This window comes from Artibeus jamaicensis, unplaced genomic scaffold (assembly GCF_021234435.1).
Source record: "Artibeus jamaicensis isolate MK-2021 breed Jamaican fruit bat unplaced genomic scaffold, CSHL_Jam_final contig_797, whole genome shotgun sequence".
NCBI classification, from domain to species: domain Eukaryota; kingdom Metazoa; phylum Chordata; class Mammalia; order Chiroptera; family Phyllostomidae; genus Artibeus; species Artibeus jamaicensis.
In genome coordinates this window covers 23,493,471-23,516,429 of record NW_026521977.1, presented here as the reverse complement: position 1 = coordinate 23,516,429, position 22,959 = coordinate 23,493,471, and positions in this window count along the sequence as shown.

The window sequence follows — 22,959 nt, the reverse complement described above, 5'->3', positions numbered from 1 at the left end:
TCTTCTTTTCTCTTTCCCATTATCTACTTTAAAACCCTGCCGGGAACATAATTTCTATGTAAGTCTTATCATTTTTCTAAAACTACGTACTTATTTTGTTTTAAAAATGTTTGTTATTGATTACCTCTATGAATGTGTCCAGCACTGGACTTTAAACAGTTTGAGTATACTTCACTGCATTATAGTAAAAGTTATATCAGTGCTACTTTATTACCTTTAAATACTGAAGGTATGGATGAACAAATATTGAGCTGAACTTCTAGAAGTCAGAGTTAGGCTGAGGCAAGGTTGTTTCTGAATCATGAAATAGAGGATAGAAAACAGGTAGCCATAGATAATCTACGGATATTAATTTACATCAAAATCACCTGATGGTCAGTGTCTTAATAACCTGTACTTCCAAATATTTGGTGGAGAATTTTAGTTCGTTTTAGGCTGGAGGTTAAATTCTGTGTTTATACCTGCATCTTAGGTGTGGTATCTTTGTTTCATATAAAGAAGATGTGTCAGAGCTTATTAAATGAGATTTATTCTCAAATATGGCACTCTAGATAGGATGTTGCTTGTCTAGATAGGATGTTGCTTGCCTGACTCAATTTGTCTAATAATGAGTCAATATGTCTTGGAAAAAAAAGTTGAATAGTTTTTTTATTAAACTTATGTAAATGTACACATTGTCATGAAAATGTGAAGAGATTCAGCCAAGTATTTCTCAATTCTGAGGAGTGATTGAAATCAAGTTTCATTCAAAATAGTTAATTGCAGTTTGGAAAAGCATAGCCCCCTATATTAAGAATGAAGGGCTTTTTGCTGTCTTAATTTCTTTGTACTGCTATAACAAAATACCATAGATGGGTGGATAATAACAATAGAATTTTATTTCTCACAGTTCTGTAGCTTAGGAAATCCAAGATAAAAGCACTAACAATTTCTGTGTCTGCTGAGGACTTGCTTTCTGGTTCATAGACAGCTGTGTTCTCTGTGTGTCCTCACATAGAGAAAGGGGCAAGGGGACTCTCTGGGGTCTGTTTTACAAGGAAATTAACCCCATTTCTGAGGACTCCACGTTCATTACCTACTCATCTTGCAAAGGTCCACCTCCAAATACTGTATCATATTGGGCAATAGAATTTAACACAAATATTTAGTCGATCACATTCATATACATACAATTAAAACAATAAGATGATAATAATATTTCAAGCAAGTAGCTACAATTAAATTTTTCTCACAATTTTCTTTTATCATGTGCATTTTTTTCTATCTATGGATCTTGGGTAGGAAGTAGGTCTTTCATGAAGAGGGTTGGTTTCAAGACAGAAAAGATTTCTGGAAATACTAACTCAGCCCATTGATATTATATGACCATTTTCTAAGTACTACCAGCTTGCAAGATTCTTCTAACCATCTAGTCATTGAAGCACTAATAATTTAGAGTATCTGGTGCAGTCTTTTTAACAGGTTTCATGAATGCCTTTTTTATTGATGATACGCAATCTAACCTATAGTTTGGGTGCTGGGCAGTGGCAGTGAGCCACGGGTCCCAGTCAGGCATGTGATCACAAGGTAAGCCATTGATACTCTATACTATCCTTTTTTCCAGTTCTTTTTTTTTTTTTTTGGTATTGTGTTCTAAGCACATTTCAGGTAGGTTAGTTGGTAGGTAGGTGAGTTGTATTGAAAGCATCTTTCCATTTACAATATTTTTAACTGGCAATGAGTTTATTGGGACATAACCCCAATATAAGGTGAGTAGCATGTATACTTTTCCCTCAAATGGCATGCCCAGATTATCCTTCTGAAGTTACTCTATTATACCCATAGTGTGTTAATCTCATCTGATTAAAAGAAGGGAGGCATAGGGAAAGTGGCTTGAGGAAAATTTTTGTGGTTAGAAGGGGGTAATAAAATAGTAGAAATTAGATCAATTTTTTAAATGGGAAAAAATCTGAACATAAAAAATGAGGATTAAAGTAGGTTATTTCTGTAAAGTGACCATCTCTCCCACCTGCCCCCTCAAAGCTTAACTTTTTGAATATGTTCCCTGGTCTCTCAGAAAATTACATGACACAGATCCCTAAGTTTTCTCCTCCTACACTGTAACTCCATTTTATTTTTCTCAAGCCTTTAATTAAGTCTTCTATACTTGTTTGTTTTCAGTAATGGTCTCATGAAACATAGAGATATAGGACAGCAAGTAAAGGGTGTTTTGCCCTATAGTAACCTTGATATCAGCAGGGTGCCAGTTGCAGAGGGAAAGGGCCTTGAGGCAGCATGGGAGAGGTTGCACTCCCCGGGTAAACAAGCTGGCACAGCATGAGATGGAAGATTTCCCGTCCTTGGGCAGAGACAGGGCAGGAAGAAGTCATTGCTCTGAGGATGAGGGAGGCCAGCAAAAATGAGTGACAAAGGGAAAAGCTCTCTTACCCCTCCCAGTTCCTGATTGAAGGTCCATAGGACACAGATGCATGTGCACCTAAAGGTCAACATGGTGACAGGGGAAGGTGCTGACCTGTCAGTGTAGCCTGGGAAAAGGACAGGACTGGCTGGGGGAGCTGAACCCTTCTGGAGTGCATGGAAATTTGTGCCAGGAGATTTAAACAGAGGGAAGGCAGAGACTTGTTCATTCCTTTCCTCTGGGATCTGTGGCTCATCTGGGCTGGTGCTCTTGTGAACCAGTGGGCCCTGGCCTCTGTATGGCCAGGCAGTGGGCTCCAGGTTCCACAGACAAAGCCCTGTACAACTGGCTGACTAGTGGTTGGTAGTGGCCCCAGGCACAAGAAGCCATGGAAGGAGGGTGGCTGTGCCAGTGCACACACTAAGAGATTCTGAAGCCAGAGAGCCATCCACCAGCAGCCTCATGCTCTGAAGGACAGATGAGAATGGAACAGGGTTTCAGGGCATGGTTTTAGGTTTCAGTCTTTGGGGAACAGATCTTTTTTTTTCTATGTTTTGCAGGAGAGATTGGCCTGGAGTCAGGGAGTTTCCTATTTCCCCCAAATTGTGCAACATTTTAATAAAGACATTTTTCCTTCCCCCACCAACCTTTGTATTTGGACTATGCCTGTGTTTGGCAGTGGGCAGTGAACTCCTCTTTTGTTCATTAACAACCTCTCCTATGGTCCCAGTCGGAAGGGTTCTGAGTCCTACAAAGGAAACAGAGATCAGGAGTTCCAGACCATGCTCTGAACTTAGAGGAGCTCCTCAGGACTTTGTAGACCTTGGAAGATAAGAACATCCCCAAGGGACAACTCAAGAGGAAACTAAAACAAAATTTACTTTTCCTTCTATGTTATAGGATTGACCATTTTGAGTAATGGGATAGAAGCTTATAGAAGTTACCTTAGAAGTAAAAAACCTGAACATTAGCATGTGTGACCATAGTGTGGTGCTAGTCAGCAGCAATGCCAGATAGAGTCTGAGATCTTTCAAATCCAAGTACAATGGTCTTCTCATTGGACTGTTTTCCCTGGAAGGAACTGGATGGGTAGACAGCCCTGACAGGTTCCATGTAAGCAGTGAAGAAGACATACTTCCTTCCACAAAGGGGAAGAAGCCCCAAGAACCTGGGTTCAAGATTTCACTCTACCCCTAATAGTCATGGGAATTTAGCCAAGCCACTTCACTATTCTTTGCCTTAATTATCAATGAAATGATTATGAAATATCTTCTTGGAGCATTGTTGTGAGCTGAAATCATGATTTGTAAACCTAATGTACTAATAACATAAATATTCTGTAAGTCTAAAGTATTAGTAGTATGCATGCAAGAACAACATGATTTCCAAATCATTATGCAAATCTGATTTTCTTCTCATTCTTTAGTTGAATTTGCCCAGGTTGGCATATTCATTCATTCAACAAATGCTATTCTCATTAAGATAATATATTTTCATCTTTGTACCTCCTTCTCTCCTTTCCCCCACATTTAGATCTGCTATAGTAAAACTGTAATATTTGTTCAATGAATAAGTGATTGAAGTAAAGACACAATTAATCAGTGCCACATTTTTCCTGATCCTTTTCTTTCTGCTTAGAATAAAATGAATAATAAATGTCTCTTGCCCCCTCAACTTCATTATTTTCTGCCTTGATTATATGAACTAATCATTGCATTCCTACTTTCCTGTTTATCACCAAATGAGATTCTTTTAAATGAAAAATTCACCTACATAGAGCTGCTCCCATTTTGTGCATATTTAATCAGTCCAGCGAATCGTAGTCTGTATTCATGTCTTGTCACATTGTTGTGCCATATTAGATGATAAATACAAGCCTACTGTGCTTATCAGGCTATGTTTTTTAAGTAACATATGTTTTTAATCACGTGTTCTTTATGAGCACATCTTGTTTTAAATGTGGCCACGAATGAGGAATCTTAGCAAAATTAAATAAGCATTTTTTTTTGTTTTGGTTTTGGTTCTCCTAATCTATAACACAATGTGCCTTTAGAGATTCTCCTTATTCTATATATTCCCACAAAGGATGCATGGCTGCTGCAAGGCATGCAGAGTATTATCCTCCTCCTATTAATGCACCTGTGAGGGCAAGGAGAAGGGAAGGTGAAAAATAATAAGGAATGAAAGGTCCTTTTCTCCTTCAGACGATGTTTTAAACTTCAGTGCATTTCTAAAGGCCACTCTGCAGAGAGAAAATGGGCCCCATCATGTGTAAGTCTGCATATGAAAACGGGCTCTCTGGGGCTGGTTAAACCATGGCTGATTCTCACATCACTTCTTGTAGCCTCTCATTTTTTTCTTTATCTTATTACCTCTTTCCTCTCACCCAGTGCTGTTTTTTTCTGTTGTGTGCCTACCATTTCAAATGAAGACATATTAAAATAACACAGCAGTCGATTACCTCGAAATTTTAATTTTGTGAAAAATTACTTTTATGTTTATGTATAAAATAAAACACTAGCCCTTTCTATAATTTTAAGACTAAATACTTAAACTTTCTTTTAAAAAATTATTTAGCAACTTTAACATCTCCAAACTCAATTTAAGCAATCTTATCTAGTTTCATCCTATATGGATAAGTTTACCATTTGGTTATTTGTAGTTACTCTAATCTCCAGTGTAGACAGACTCTATCTTTAATGAGACCACAAGTTCCTGGAAATATGCCATCCTCCTTTTTTAAAAAAAATTTAACTTTTGGTTTTTGTGTTAGTTTATTTACTTATCACCAGGTTTTATTAAACAACTACTATGTACCAGGAATGGTACTTGTTACTCAGAAAATACAAATATGAACAGGATAACAATACAGTTTTTTTTTCTTCCCTTAAAGGTGTACATAATATAGAAGTTTGTAACATACAGTCTTTCTGGAAAAGCTTTCTCTTGTATATTGAGAATTATCTATAAGACATAAATTTTGGGTGAGGGTGCAAAGGTATACTTTTTGATATAAAATATACTTTCTAAAGATAAGTAATGTAAAGATCTCCATCTGTTAAACTATAAAGCAATTTTTAACCTTTCTCTGTTCTGTTTTATTTTTCTCTTTATCCTCCTTCTCATTCTCTTTAGTAGGTCCACCTTTACGCATTTAATATTTCACTTCCCTTTGAAATAAACACCCCTAAAATTATAAAGCAAAATAATCATTTAAGTTACACGGAAATTGTCTTAAATTATTGCAGCAAATGAAGAATTAATTACTCAAGAAATTCTACTGAATCTCAGTAATTAGTGAGGGTCTGTAGCACCTGTGCTGTGACCTGCTATGTCTCTTCTCCATCTTGGCAGGTGTGACAGGGAACTTCCACTCCAGCAGGAATAGCCAAGAAAACAGGGCTCAAGTACCCTCCAGGTGACCCTCAAGGTCTATGGTATTTTCTAGTGAGAGGCAGCCACTAGCATTTGTCATTCTAGCCTTCCCACCGAGCATTTCTCATCTGCCCCAGTTCTGTATTCCAGAGGTCAAATTCAAAGTGCCTATGGCAGAAAGGTCAGGGCTTTTTTTCTCCACCCAGAGCCCACTCATAGTGCAGCAGGCTGGAAACACTATGTCCCTGATAGCCCTAACCCAGCTTGTTCATAGGAAGAAGGCTGCACACCTGCATATGCAAGCTGAGAATGCAAAAGGGAATCCATGGTCACCACAAATGGAGAAGTTCCCCCCTAACATGGTTGGGGCAAGAGGAAGTGGAGCTGGGACATTGAGAGTTAATTTGCCTATCTAAAGAAATTAGCCAGTATTTTAGTAATGTTAAGTTGCTGTGTCTGCCTGCACTCCAAGCCAGGTTGATGAACATGACTTTAACTTGTGATGTAGCCAGAGGGGCTTGCTGGGCCTAGGAGAGTTGGCTTGGAGGCAACTCCCAGATCAGGAGGCCGTGTCTGCCCAGACTAACAATGGCAGCTGAGAAGGGCAGAAGAGACCAGAGTACTGGCAGTGTGGGACAAGTGTGGGAAAAATCAGAAATGGGGTTATGGAGGAAGAGTCATGCTGAGATTTAAACCCAAGTGCAAGGCAGCCATTGTGCTCTGAACCATGTGGTTTGGAGAGCAGAGAAGGGTCTTGACCACATGGTTGGAAAGAGTGCAAACAGACCTACCATGAAGATGTAGTGTTGGATTAAGATCAGAAGACTGGGGAAAGAAGGGGATGCATTATCAAATAATATGTATAAAGAATCCATGGACAAAAGCAACAAGGGTGGGCGGGAGAATGAATGTGGGAGGTGGGGGTGAGTAGGGCAGGGGGAAAGTAATGGGAGGGACATGGGAACAATTGTAATTGAACGACAATAAAAAAGAGGGAAAAAATGAGCAGAAGCCTGGCCAGGCACAGACAACTGGAAGACACTGGAAAACAGGTGGGAATCTGCCCAGCTAAGCTACAGGCTTCCATTCTTTTTTCTGAGAGAGAGAGTACTTCTGACTGGCCTGGTTTTTCCAGGAGAGGCAAAACTATGTGTTTGTGGGTGGTTTTTTTTTTGTTGTTGTTCCTAAAGAGCATGGGATTTAACTGCAGAATTCTACCATATTCTAAAGCTATATAACTTTTGAATAAATAGTTCTTTTCCTTTTCATAAGCCTCTAGCACTGGGAGTCATGGTTCTCACTGGCAGTGGGCAATAGAACCCAGAACAATAGACCCAAGTGGTTCTGTTACAAGAAGGCTGGAGGCTACTGCCACCACCCAGTGCCTTGCTCATAAAACGGGAGGGTTATTCCTGGAGAGGTGAGCCACTGCCTTGCCTCAGAGATTTTACCCACAGGGAAAGTCACACCATAGGAAAAAAAATAATGCTCTAGAGCCCTTCCCCAAGCAAAGGATTTCACTTGAAACAGGATACAGAAGAAGTTCAAGACAAATGATAATCTTGAAAACAATGAAAATTCTGTTGTGAGCCTAAGAAGAGACTATAATTCCTTGAGAGCACAAAGCTACACTATGGGCCAGCTGGTTACCAGAGATAACCAAAAAAGAGGCAGCTAAAAAAAGGCTCCTAGGATTTCAGAAAAAACTTCAAACTTGCTCTGAGACTATGCCTCCAAAGAAGAACGCTAAAGCCTCTTCAGGGAGTGTGACCCTGCTGACACCTTGATTTTGAATATCTGCCTTACCGAATGTGAGAGATTAAGTTTCTTTTGCTTTAAGCCACTGAATTCGTGGTAAATTGATATTATGGTTCCAGGAAACTAATACAAATGCTATGCCAATGAAATAAATAACTCTGATGAAATGGGCACATTTCTAGAAAAAAACATTTAAGAAATAGAAAATCTGAAATTTAAGAAGTAGAAACTTAAGAAATAGAAAATTTGAATTGACCTATAACAAGTAAAATGATTGAAATAATAAACAAAACATTCCATGCACGTACAAAAGTGGCCACACTCAGCTGACTTCTGTGGTGAAATCTGCCAAATATTTAAATGAGACTTAATGCTTTTTCCCACAAATTGTTGCAAGAAATAAAAAGGAACACTTTTCAACTTGTTCTATATGGCCAGTATTATTTTCATACTAGAATCAGAAAAAGATTCTATCCTAAGAAACTCACTAAAATATTAAATTAGTAAGAATTTCAAATTGAGTATGGATAAAGAATTCCTCTTAATTTCTATTTTATACCTTTTTCCAAGACAATCTTTTCTCATTCTTCTTTCACTTAATCAAATACAACATTTCACACAGTAGATTTAGGTGAAAGTTTCAACGTTATTCTGATTTCTTTTTTATTTCCCATGGAACATAACTAATCCATTAACAAATATTGTAAAGTCTACTTCCCAAATGCACTCATATCCTAAAGCTGCCCTTTTCTGTCTGTTTTCACCCCTAACTTCCTAAGCTAAATCAATACAATAACTTCCTAGTTGGTCTGTATGCATTTTGTTTTGTTAAAAGTCTTCAGAAAGATTAGTTAACACATAAATAAGATCATACCACTCCTTTCCTTAAAAATCCCCAGTGACTCCCCAATATATTTCAACAGCTATTCCTTTGCTTCAGTCTTGTAAAGTCATGCATGATCGTGTGTCTTTCTCCCTCCTTGACTTCGTTATATCATATCATTTATTGTTGTGTCAGATCACATCACCATCCACCTCTGTCCTTTTTTATTGTCTTCCTTGTTGACTCTGCTAGTCTTTTGATTCACTCAATCCATATGCTCAGGTCATATACATGATTTTATGACAATTCATATTTTTGAGTCTAGCTTAGTATCCCTGCAAAGCTTGCAGAGTTTCTCCTGAGTTCACTTGAAGAAATAATTCTAGTTGTTTGGAAAGTTCTCCAATAAGCATACAAATTCTGGCAGCCATCAATATGATAGAACAGTTTTCAGGTGACCCTCAATTTGAAGATCTAAGCAGTTTCTGGAGATATTTTTGGTCTTTCTTTTTATAGTGCTATTTACAAAAAGACAACATTGGTAGAAATACTTCATCCTGGTGTACATCCAATTTCTGTCTGTTTCTGTTGGCTTCAGTAAATGATTTTCACATAAACAAAGGGACATTGAAATTCTGATCTGGAACCCTGCATCCCTTTCTGATGCTGATATTGATGAGTCTGGATAATAAAGTTGTTGAAGGCAGTACGCACAGGCTATTGACTTATGAAAAAATATGGCATTTATTTCAGATTACTGTTTATATTACAGAACAATAGACTTTTTTTTGACTTGGAGGAAGGCAAGGAAAGGCACCGTGATCAGATGCCACTTAAAGCTAGTTTCTACATTGAAAACATGTTACAGGTCTCAGTGTGTGCCATAATTGTGACAGGTTATATTCAGTCACTAAGAACTATTTAAATTAAATTTTATTCCCTTTGAGTAATTCTCTAGCTACTTTTGAGAAGATGCAGATCCATGTGGTTTAACGTAATTTAGTTATGTTAAATTTCAAGAAGAACTTGGCAACAGAAATCTGCAAAGAAACTATATATTTTGAGAAACTGATTTATCAGTTTCAGAAACACTTGGAAAGAGTAAAGACTCTTGATGGGATTATAGAATTTCAAACACATGATTATTTGTGGGATATAATGAGGAATATCCCAATATGAATTAGAAAATACAAGGATTGAATAATAAAATAATTTTCCTTCATGTCTGATATGCTCATTTGCACTTTAATTCCTGGCTATATTTTATAAAGATTCAATATACAATTGTACAAAGACAATTACAGCAAGATAAAAAACCAAAGGTGGAAAAACTTAAAAGGTATAAGGCCATTTATTTCTGTTATAATAATTTCATATTTGATTCAGGTTTTGACAGGAACAAAGCTCCTGGAGAAATGTTGGACAATAAAATTATATAAAAGTTTGATTAAATCATTGTTAATTCCACTATTGAGATATTAAGATTTTGTTACACTGAAAAATTTTTGTTATATAAATAATAGATGAATATAGAATAATGTGAATTGTCATAGAATTGGCCTTAACTTACTACCCTGCAAATGCATTAATATATCTTTTTAAAGACTGTCTAAAAATAAACATTTTTCTTCACCAAAAATGGTAGCCACTAGTTCATGAGATGTCTGTGATTTCATAGAATTCATTATTTTCCTGGCACGATAGCTTTAGTACATAGGCTTAGCTTATTAGCAATTTCAACAAAGTAACTCTAATGTTCCCACAGGCTCATACAACCACATAAAACTCATTTGTTAGCTTTACTCTTATATTAATTGTGTTCTAGTTTACCCTGCAAATATGGCTGATGGAAAGAAGGATGAGTGTTGGGAACTGTCCTGCCTGGTTTCAGCAGCTGTAACCTCACTAACAGGTGAAAAGGCTTCATGGCTGGGGGACCTTGGGACCATAAGCCACTAAAGAGATAAACTTATGCTCCTGGCAGGAGCATAGCCTCATCCCCTGCTTTTTACTTCACCCTGTTTGGCCCCTGGAAGATGGCTGGATAGTCAATGATGGGTAATATTCCTCAAGGAAGGAACAACCTAAGGCAGGCACAGTCACAAAGGGTCCATCGGGGAAAGGCCTAAGGGATTATGGAGGAGGGACAAAAACCCCTTACCTCTCAGCTTTGTCATAGCCTGATTCCTCATTCTATCTGTAAAAAGTCTCCTAATTTCTTGGCTGCCTTGTTTTCCCCACCTGATTCAGGCCTGAAACAATATTGAAGTGGGGTGCAACCCTGTGTGGGGATGACAGTTTCTGGGGCTATCAGGCCTGAGAAAGAATGCACAAAATACTGTGAAACCTGCTTTGCTAAGAATGCCTTCAATTTAAATATTAAGGGTCCAAGAACAAAATAAGTTTGTTTAGCTGGGTTTTATAGCCAGTTGTCATCACCCTGTTTACCAGACCCTTACTCAAAAGGACCCCCATGATCCCAGAAATTTTATCTGTAAACCACACCTCCTTTCTTTGATATGCATCCATATGCAAGCTAAACTCAGTAAAAGCCCATTGAGAGAGAGGCTTAAGGCCCTTCTCTGAGAGACTGGCCACCTTTCCTCCCCAAGCAGATCTTGTCTTGGTAGATTTATTCTCATCCACAGCAGCCAGGAGAGCTCTGCTGGATGGAGCTCTCTCCACAGATGAGGAGAGGTTGATAGAAATTACAGAGCCAAACAAGACTCTGAGAAGAGAGTTTCTTTTCTAAAGAGACTATGGGTTTTATTTTTTTTAATTTTATTGTATTTTTAATTACCATTTCACCCCATTTTACCCCCCTGAGACTGTGGAGTTTTCAATCAGGTTGTATATCTCTAAACATGGAAGAGAAGATACTTCAACTCTGTGATGAAAGTTTAAATGTGGTCTGATTATGTGGGGACTCCCTCCTGAAATGTTTCCATTTTATTTTAAAGTTGTTTGACTTATTCTAGGCATATTTATGTTTTTTTTTAGTTTTCCCCTAAGTAATATATAATGTTTACTACATACAATTTATTTAAGTTGAATGTGAGGTAATTTAGGGACTATGTTGTAAAAGGAAGGGTGATTTTTCCTTGGTGTTCTGTTGCTAGAATAAAACTTTACAGCTGCAAAGAAATGCACAAATACTTTTCTGCTTAGAACTTAAAGTAAGGTGAAATAAAAATTGGATGCAAAAGGTAGAGCTTTAAGTCTGCAGATCGTACTCAAGATTTTATTTTTGGAACTGCTGGTCAAATGTCCTATTGGTTACTATTAGTAGCAAGGAACTATAAACTAGATTGTGGAATATTCCATGCTAAAATAATAAGTGGAACTGTCTGAGGTTGCTTTTATTTTAGCTTTAAAACACATTAGATCAACACTGATTGTATTTATAGTACTAGAATGGAATCACTTCGGTATACTAACTTAATTTATTTCTTATGTCAATAACATGTCATTGCTTGGACTTACACCAATCATAAAAGAAAACTAGAACACTCATTTATAATAAATCATTTACTAGGCAATCTAACATGTACACTTATGTGTTTCTTTCTATAGCTTATATTAAGCTTTAATTATTAATCTGATTGCATCTTGGGTTTTGTGTCCTTAAAGCCATGGTACTAATGATTTCTGAACTTACATAAGTGACTTCAAATAGACAATAGAAACTTTAGGTACATTTAAAAAATTTTATTTATTTATTTCTAGATAGAGAAAAAATGAGGAATAAAAAAAGGGAGAGAAACATCAGTGTGTGGTTGCCTTTTACATGCCCCCAACCAGGGACCTGGCCTGCAGCCCAGGCCTATGCCCTGACTGGGATTCAAACCAGTGACCCTTTGGTTCATAGGCTGGCACGCAATCCACTGAGCCACACCAGCCAGGGATGTAAGCGCATTTTAATCATGCCCAGTTTTAAACTCTCTCATTCTTGATACATCAAAAAGACTTTTTCTTCTATTTGTACAAAACACTTTTAAGTTTTATCTTTTCTTTTGTCATTGAATCTCAGGATTACTTCATTTGAGCTCAGTATTCCTACTAGTCTTAAGAGAAGAACTATGCTTGAATTAGTTCTGTGAGGTTTGAAAGAAACAAAAATTGGATATATTGTCATTTAAAATTTCACTAGCCTGAGACTGGGCCCAAAGGTTAGAAATACATTTTCAATTTTTCAGTAATTGTTTGAATGGGTACAGAAAAATATTTTAGTGACTAAAAATTTACAGCAAACTTTTTATTGTAAAATATGTATGCAAATTGTAAAGCATGATAAATTATTTAAGTTTAACATACAAGTAAAATGTAAACAGCCTGATTTTTAAATATCTTACTAATTATTTATATCATCCCCAAAATTACTTAAAGTTTTGACAATTTACCTTGTTGATGACTATTGCTATTTCAGTTTTAGACTTCAGAAGTAATATGTTCATTTATAGATGTATAGGGTAGAAATAATTACTTTAAAGTAGGAATTATAACCTGAAGGATTACCAATTTATTATCCTGTGGTCTGTTTGCTGGGTTAGTCTAATTTAGTACATTATTTCTGAATGCCTTCCCAAGTGGACTATAGATTCTGTTCCCAACATGTCCTTTGTACATGCTTATTAATTAATAAGCTGACTAAGTTTGACATCATTTAATCACTATTGTAATTTTTTTGAAATTTCATTTTGACAGTTTTGAAGAACCCGACAAAAGTTCAATGACTCACTGGCCAGAGCTGGTTCATTAGCTTGTCTGAGAATTGCAGCTTAAGGACCGTTAAACCCAGGCAAATGTTTCAGAGCCCCGGAAGTGATGCTCAAGGTCCTCTAGAACTTTACTTTTGCTGACTCTGGGTTGGTTTCTCTAGGTTGGTTTTCTTTCTTGTACTTTGGGGTTTTGATTTATTTTTTCTGATCGTGTGTGTTACTATGTTAGTTTCTTGCCTAACTAATGATCACGTCCATGTCCTTTTCCATAGCAGTGCACAGGGGCTTGGCAATCTGTGTCTTATCCTGGGCCACTAGGTTGACTTCTCTGCCCAGCAAAGACCATGCCCCATGGATATGACAAGTTGATCTGTGTAGAGATGATGGTCTATGTCATCATGGTGGCAGCAAAAAGTGTAGCCTTGCTTCTGGTTTGTGACCTAATTGGTTTGTATATACTTACCAATACTTTAAGGCATATACTTAAATTATTCTACTATTTCTAGAAGACCAACTAAATTTTTATACTTTTATTGTGCTAGATGGATATTTCTCAAAAGTGTGTTTCAATGTCATCTGTGGGCTCTTTTTATGAATATCTAGGAGACCAGAATTATTTTTATAATAATATTAAGACATATTTTTTAAACTGCCATATTTTTTATGGGAGTAAAGTGGTTCTGTCTAGAGGCTGCATAGTATTTTATGACATTATTGCTCAGACAGCTAATGGATTTTTAATGGTAGTAGTTTTTGTGTACAAATATATACATACTTAGAAACTAATGTAGTATGTTCTCCGCAGTACTATTAATCTCTAATGATTCCTGCTATTATCTCCATAACCTTATTATTGCCCATTGTTAACTAAAAGGATGACAAATAGAAAAATGGATATATATTCTGTTAGGTATCTGAACAATAATGTCATGAAATATTATGTAACAGCTTCCTAATAGTAAGAGTTTTCTGATGAAATCATGTGATATTTACTCATATATCTTTATATTTTACTATGAATTTAATTTACATTAAGAAGATGCTGAAATAGAGAACAGGCTGACAGTGTCCAGAGGGGAGAGGGGAGAGAATTTCAGGGGAAAGGGGGAAGGGTTTACAGGAACAAGTATAAAAGACACATGGACAATAACTAGGGGGGGTGGAAATGGGAGGGCGCTGGGGAGGGCTAGCTGGGTGGGCTAGGTTGGGAGTAAAAGACAGAAAACTGTACTTGAATAACAATAAATAAATAAATAAATAAATACAAAGGGAAATAAAAAAAAGAAGATCTATATAATTCAGTGAGTCATTATTTTCCAAATGACTAATGAAAGATTTTATAAAGGCAAGCATGGATAAAAGAGCCTCTCAAAAGACAGACAAATATATGAATGGGTTCTAAAGAAACAGATTATGGAAAATTTACCAATGTGGTTTCAAATTCCACATTGCAAATAACCTTCAGAAATGATGTCATATTTTAGGAATAGTATCAAATAAAAATATCCACAGTGATCCAAAAGGCTATTTAAATACTCTTTGCTTTTCCAACTGCATATTTGGTGAGAATAAGTATTCTACATAAACTTCAATAATAAACAAATTAAATGCAGAAACATGTATTTCATTATGTTAGCTATTAAAGACATACACATAATATAAAATGATACTATTCTCCCCATAATATTTTTTTTGGAAAATTAAGGTTTTAAATAAATTATCTTCTAGGTGTCAATGTCATTTATTACTATCTGGGGATACTGATCTTTTAAAATAAATTAATGTTAAAAACGATCATTTAAAAATGCCTAATACAGTAAATCTGGAGAGAGAAACCCTCCAACCACCCTTTAAGATTTTCAGAACTTTTTAGACATTGTAAGGAGCTCTTGAAACAAAAGTTTTAGAATTACTCCTGTTTTAGCCATTTGAGAAAGAGAGAGAAGCTCCCAGAAATGCTAGCTCAGAACTATTTTACATAAGATTGAAAGTTTATATTACTAAGGGAATTCTTGGATGAATCAGAATGGTTTGATCATTTTTGTTGAAACCAAGGGAAAGAAATTCACCAGTCAAAAAGCACTGTAGGGGAAATCTAGTGGATGGAGTTTATCTGCTTGGTTAGTCTCAAGATAAAAAAGATAATAACAGAGTTTTTTACATTACCCAATCTAAGATTCCTTAAAGAAATTTTGAGACAGAAATTAATTCTCTTGCTTTAGAATGTGCTTAGTAGTGTATGCTGAAAGAGTTTTAAGTGATTAATCAACATTTCTTGTAGCCTTATAGCGACAATTAAGCCAAAACCTATTGGGACTATCAGTGTGTGTGTGTGTGTGTGTGTGTGTGTGATCAAGGAAACTTTTTGGAGATTTTATGTTAGTGAATTGGGGGGGCATTATTTACAGCTTGGAATTAAAACAAAGGTGTGGACATTATATTCTTTCAAATTTATACTTATACTTTCACAAAAAATTATTTACCAATCTAGAAAAATATACCTGTGGTTGGTGTTGCTATTAAATAAAGGCTTGTGCACTCATAAATTACACGTTAGCTTACAGATCTTTTCCAAGAGAATTGCAAATTATTTATGTCTAGTGAAATATAACCCAAAAAGTTAGGTATTATCCTGTAGGTCATTAATCACTTCTGTTTCTGAGTCCATGGTTTTAGAATGACTTTCATGGTGTCCTTACAATCATTCTTCCTCTAACCCACATTTGAACCAGCTTTGCCCTCTGATCAATTGCCGCCTTCACTGATAAGTTGAATAAAACTTTAGCCATCTTTAATTGGATATATATATATATATATATATATATATATATATATATATATATGAAAATCATGGTTTTAACTTTAAAAAATTAACACTTTAAATTTTTTTGAGTTTAGCTTTCCTGTGAGAAAATGTTCAATTGCTTTATCACCTCTGGATGCTGTGATATCCTGGAGCGTGTGACTCTCTTCTCCAAAGATCTGATCATACTGGTTCCCAATTTTACATTCACATTTGCAGTATCCCCAGCTAGAAAAGCAGTGACAGCAAAAATATTTATGCCACAACAAAAGGTATAAGCTAAAAATCATAATTTAAATTATTTTTGTAGAGATAACTTACCAGTATAACTTTTTTATGCATGTAACTAAAAACTGCATTCCTTATTTTTCCTTGATTTTTAAAAAAATTTAAAAATGGTCTTCTTGGGCTTCCTTTTTTTACTAAACATGTTTGTTAAAGTTATCTTTAGTATTGCACCTAGCTGTAATTCACTCTTTTATACCGATCTACTATACCTATATATAAATATTTTGTTTATCCATTACCTTACTAATGAACTTTTATGTTGCTTCAAGTTTATGTTATTACAAACATTATTTCATAGCTATACCCACCAATGTACTTTTTCACGAAATATCAGTTTCAACCTTATCCATTTCATACCAGCTTTTATTTTATTTGTGGGCTATACACACACACACACACACATACACATATATATACACACACACATATACATATATGTATGTATATGTATATATACATCTCTGTATATACACTTTACAAATATGTATGTTTTTATCATTTTTGTTATTCTAATACAGTTGTATATCATATATATATATTTATATATATACATTATATATGGTATACAGGTCTGTCCAGAAGGTATCCAGCCATGCAATAAGATAAGTAGAGATATTTATTGAAGAAGATACAAGGTAAAAGAAACTTTAAGACAATGACACCTTAGTCCCCTTCAGAGTAGGCACTTTGGGATCTCACACAGTTCTCCTAGTTGCCATCAGCTGCCCCATCATATTTTCCTGAATCTCATCAATGGTCTGAAATCTCTTCCCCTTCTAAAGTGATTTTTGTTTTGGGAAAACCCAGAAGTCACAGGGCATCAAATCTGGGCTGTAGGGTGGCTGAGTCACCTGAGTGATTTGATGTTTTGCAAAAAAACTCTGCATGAGATGTGATGCATGTGGCTTGGTCATTTTGAATAGGATGGCCACAGAGTACACATACTCCTTCAACGGTGTCTACTGCACACACTGACCAGTACAGTGAAGTTGTCATTGTTTACACATGTGCATTCCAGTCCACTCTCCTTGGCTGCCAGGTTACATCGATGTTGCACAAACTGTTCTTGTTATATTAACAATGGCTCGATTTTATCTGGACAGACCTCATATAGATTATACATTATATAGATTATATATATATAATATACACACACATATATGTCCACATATAGTCTGTGATCTATATTTGTCGCAAATGATTTCTCCCACTCTGTGGCTTACATTTTTATTATTTTCATCTTCTTAACAGGGGCTCTTAATTCAAGTTCTTAAATTCCATGTAGTCTAGCCTACCATCTTTTCTCATTAGATTTAAAAACTCTGTCTGTGTGTCTTTTGTTTTAAAAAAATGATTTTGCCTCCTGTGACATCAGAAATATATTTTACCAAATAATCTAATAAAATACATAGAATTGCTTTACTGTATCATTATTTCACACATATTTAGAAAAGTTACCACAGCTTAATTTTTCCAAAAATCTGAAGTAGGTTTTATTTTTCCCTAGATGGGTTATTCAGCAGCCTTCATGTAGAACATGTTACTTCCTTCTCATGCTGCAGCAGCAATGCATTCGAGGGCCCACATAGATGTGTTCATGTCTGAGCTCCTTGCTCTGTACCATTCACCCAGCTCCCTAGTTTATGCTCTGCCGTATCGTCATATTGGTGGCAGGTTTTTAGTTAGTAGCAACACTAAGTAAAGCAAGTTTTTTTCATGTTACCCATTTTCTTTAAGAATATGTTGGCTCTTCCTGGACATTTAGATTCCAAAATCAATTTTAGTTTTATCTTGTCGAATTCTTCCAAATTCCTATTAGATTTTTATTAAAATTGAACTAAATCAAAATTTGGAAAAAAATTTCAAATCCAGAACTTTGTCTTCCAACTAATTAAACTGATAAATCTCACATTGTATAAAGCCGACAGCTTTATGGGTTTCTGCATGGGGCCCTTTCACATCGTTTGTCAAATTTATTCCAGGTTTATGCTATTTTTGTACAACAATAAGTGGTACATATTTTTACCTTTTATTTTGCATTTGTTTTTGGTACCAGAATGGAAATTACATTTTTTTAGAAATTTGCTTTATATTATTTCCAAACAAAACTAAATATAGAGAATATTAAAGTTTCTGTTTTCCTAAAGAAAACTGTACTTTAGAGGTCAGCATAACTATTATTTTTTTTAATTTTGGAAATTATTTCAAATTCTTTTTCACAAAACCATCTAATTCTAAGTTTTTTGGTGAAATAAATACTATGATATAAAAAATTAACATTTAATATGCTATGCAGGATATTTGGCTTAGGTACTACCTATTTCTGTACAATAAATCTGAAAGAATATCAAGAAACAACTTCTTGTTCTACTGTTTTTGTTTAAATCAACCAGTTTAATAGCATTTTCAATCAAGCAATTAGGTTGATGTGCATTTGCTATTTTTTTTGAGTTGAGAAACGCTAAGAGTATGTTATGAAGAAAATATTTTAGTATTACTCTATACATAAAACTTGAGATGCTTATAAAACATTAAAAAGAAAATTTCACGTAGTTGAATATTCAGATAGTCTTGGCAAGAGATACAAATTGGGGAGTTATTGGCATATGGATGCTATTTAAATCCAGGGCCATGGATGAGATAATTGAAAATAGATATAATGTTCACCAGTCCATTCACATATTTCCTTACCTCATTGTCAGTATTTCCACATAGTAATGCAACTATTATTCACCAATGTCATCAGTTCATCTAGGTACCTAATTGTTAATTACCACCGAATTTAACGAAATTGCCAGGGGACACCTACAAAACATGTTCAGTTAAAAGGCATTTGCTAAAATCTCTGAGCTGAAATAAACATTCAGTGATTACTGGTGCACTAATAAAGGTCTAGTTTTACTAAAATAATTTAATTTTCTTTCCCCAGAAAGAGTTTAATAAACATTTGGATTAAATTGGTAGCTTAAAGCACTCAGTATAATCAGGGTTGCAAAAGGAAATATAATTGTGACTCTCAGGAGTAAAAGTAAATAGTGATCAGTGATCAGGAAGGAAAGGGAACATACATGTAACAGAAGAGAAGCCACTGGTGCTGAATAAACAGTCCCCATGTGGTAAGGAGTTAGCATTCTAAAATCAGAATTCACAATGCATTAGTGTTGGTGGCATTTTCCCTCCTCGTTGGTTTCACATGCATAGATGAATTGCACAGGAGCTGAGCAAAAGTGGCTAATAAGTTTTTATCCCATTTAGGGGAGGAAGGAAAAAAAACATTTGGTAAATACAATTTCTCCAATTCAGTTCCCTGTTGAACCAGAATGGAGTTGCTTATGAATGGAAATATACAGACAACTGTCGTGGGAGTAGGTAAGATATCACATGCCCTCCACTGAAGAGTTAGCACAGTCATGACACTAATTTTGATTCAGGAAAATTTGGAATGTGCAGTTCTGAATCTGGCAAGATGTGCAGGCTGCTTATTGCAAATGACACAGGCTGTGCACAACGGCATAGGGCTGTGTTTGACTTTTTGAAAAGCTTTGACAAGTCTTGAAAAGTTCTGGAGGGTATATGCTCCAAGAATACTTTAGACACCTTTTTGCATATGCTTGAGGACCTCAGGGATTTTAGGAGAGAAACAAGTGAACTACAAGGATGAGATGGAGTGTACTAGAGGGAATTGCTGCAGAAATATTCTTTACATGGGCACAACTCTGCATTGTGTGAGAATTATTTATTGAATTCTTCTTTTATGTTAATTAATTTATTATCTGCCATACTTCATGAGTCAATCCACAACCCTTAAAATAGATAATATAATTAATTTTATTTTAGAGATGAAGAAACCTGAGGCTCAAAATCACACTTGCATTTGAACTTAGGCCTCATAGACCCTAAGGCTTACATTCTTCACCATCCTGATAAAATGTATATTTTGGCAAATCTAAGGTAGAAAGTACAGAGAATTTGGTTAAGTAATTTTTTACTTTATTTGTTTAAATCTCTCATCCTTTGAATACCTTTTACTTATGTGACAAAACTGAGATTCTTTAAGTAGGTCCAACCTAATCAATCACATAAGGCCTTAAACACAGAGGCAAAAGAGTAAGTCAGGAAAATTTGAAGTGTGAAAAGAACTCGATGTACAATTGCTAACTTTGAAGATGAAAAGAACAACCTTAGAAAAAATGCTCTTGGCCTTGAGGAGCCGAGCAGAGCCCTACTCCTACCTGTTGGCCCCCTAAGCCAGCAAGTAAGGAAATAGGGGCCTTAGTCCACCGATAAAAGGAACTGAATTCTTCCAACAACATAAATGGACATGGAAGTGAATTCTTCTCTAGATGCTCTAGAAAGGACTAGCCCATCCAAACCTTTAAGTTTGCTCTGGTGCAACTCTGAGCTGAAAATGCTGTTGAGCCTACCTGGATTGATGACCTGCAGAAACTCTGAGATTAAAAATTTATGTTGTTCTGAAATGCCGAATCTTTGATAGTTTCTATGAAGCCTAAGAAAGTAGTACAGTAAGAAAACATTCAATATGCAGCAACCTCATTTTCTTGTTTCTGATCATCAGATAAGGCACTTGTAAAGTCTTCTCTTTGAAACCAAAGATAAAATGGGTTCTCAATGGACTTTAAGTTGTATACAATAAAAATGGCAAAGTAAAGTTTTATTTTTAGTCCTTTAAGTGGTCCTCAGTGTCTATACCATTTTGAAATCCTATTTCCAACATCAAAATGATAACAAACCTCAGATGAACATTCTGACATTTCCTTTGAATGGTTTGTATTTGAGGTGTTGGCCAATGATGTCACTTTGTACCTTTTGACTTTAAAATCAGTTGACAAATCATGGACATGCCTGATAAAACCATAAGAAATTTCTCCCATTGAAAGTGGGTTCTGTGTATTAAAACTGAGTAAAAAATATTGTTATAAAAATAATTGGTAGTTGTCCAAATTTCAGAAAAACCACACTGATTATCTGATATTAAAAATTAAATGATCTTGTCCAAGTCGCCATGGTTTAATACAGAACCAGACATGTATGTGTGCATGCACACACACACATGTATACAACTTGCAATATTTTAAGGTAACTATCCCTTTTTACAAAGAGATATATGCTTTTTGATCTTGACATGCTCTAACCAAAATGTTAATATAAGAAGAAAGATTTGACTAAGTGGCTTGCTTTAATAAAAATAAAATTAATTTCACATGGATGCTAGTAGAGCCCAGTCATGTTTCAGAGATGCTTTGGGAGTAGTTACTGACAAAGGACCTCCAATTAGATGAATAAGAAATAAGCAGAAGTGAAACTCTTGGTTTTAACATGAATGATCCCTGAGGAATTATGGTTGTAATAAGCTTCAGACTTAATGACACTTCTTTATCTCTAGTAAGCATGCATTAAAAGCAATTTCTTTTATTTTTTAATCTTTTTTGCTTCATAAAGTTTTATACCCAGTGTAGCCTACTGACTTCCTTGGAAAGAATGACTCAAATAATTGAAAAATTGAGTAACAGATTATTCTGGTCATGGCCCAGGAGCATCCATTATTTGTGTATTCAGAACAAACACACCCAACTCAAGAAAGTATTCATTTACTCTGCCCATATTCCAAGAGCATTCTGCTTTGGAACTAGAAAAAGAAAAATAGGCCATTTTTTAGTTTTGCTTAAAAATGTGTGGATATGTGAGCAAGTTTGAAAGTTTTCAATAAATGAATCGAAAATATTTCATATTTATATAGCTCTTGATTCACTGGATATCCAGCACATATTAAAAACACTGCTTCAATCGTGGCTGCCTTCAAAACAAGCATATAGATGGTAAATAATATTACTTATGATCATAATAACCAATAACCTTGTTGTATGTTTTGGACATATATAGAATATATTTATTTTATTTCTATGTTTTATTGTTGTTCAGTTGCAGTTGTCCCACCTTTTCCCCCAATGCCCTCTCCTGCCTGTCCCACCTGACTCCCACAGTCAATTCTTCCTTCCCATTATCCGGGCCCATGAGTCCTCTATTCGACTTAATCTTTCATTTAATCTTGACTACAACTCTGGATAACATATTCAGTATTAAACTTGGATACAGAATTTTAGAGAGGATAAATGTGTCTAAGACATGAACACATATTTCAGAGCCCAGATTCTTGATAAATTTGGTGAATGACTGAATGAATATTTACCTAATCTCTTCAGGATTCCTCTACTGAATTCTATTATAATTGGAATATTATGGGGGTCTATGGAATATATTTTTTCTAAAACAGATAAACAAGGTTATTGATGTAATTTTTACCTTTTCTATGTTAATCTCATGACTAGGGACCATGAGATTACTTTTATACATTTTTATAAATCTTTTCAATTACCTCTCATTTATTTTACTATCAATTTTTGCTTACTTAGCTCCTAATTCCTTTAAAAATTAAGATAGTTTCTCATTAATTACATTCCCTATGTTGCCATTCTGCTATGTACCATTATGACTTTTGATTTCCTTATGTATTATATAGGAATTGCAGCTGATTTCTTTATTTTTTAATTTTTTTATTTAGTTATTTTTCAAGTACAGTTTTTTGTCTATTTCTCCCATCCCAGCCCCCCCATCCCGTGCTCCCCACTTCCCTCCCCCTAGCTCTCCTCCCTGCATCCTTCACATTTGTTCCTCCAAATCCCTCCCCTTTTTCCCCCTTAAATTCCCTCCCCTCTCCCCTCTGGTCACTGCCCCCTTGTTCTCTATTTCAGTGTCTTTGTTTTTATTCTTCTTGCTT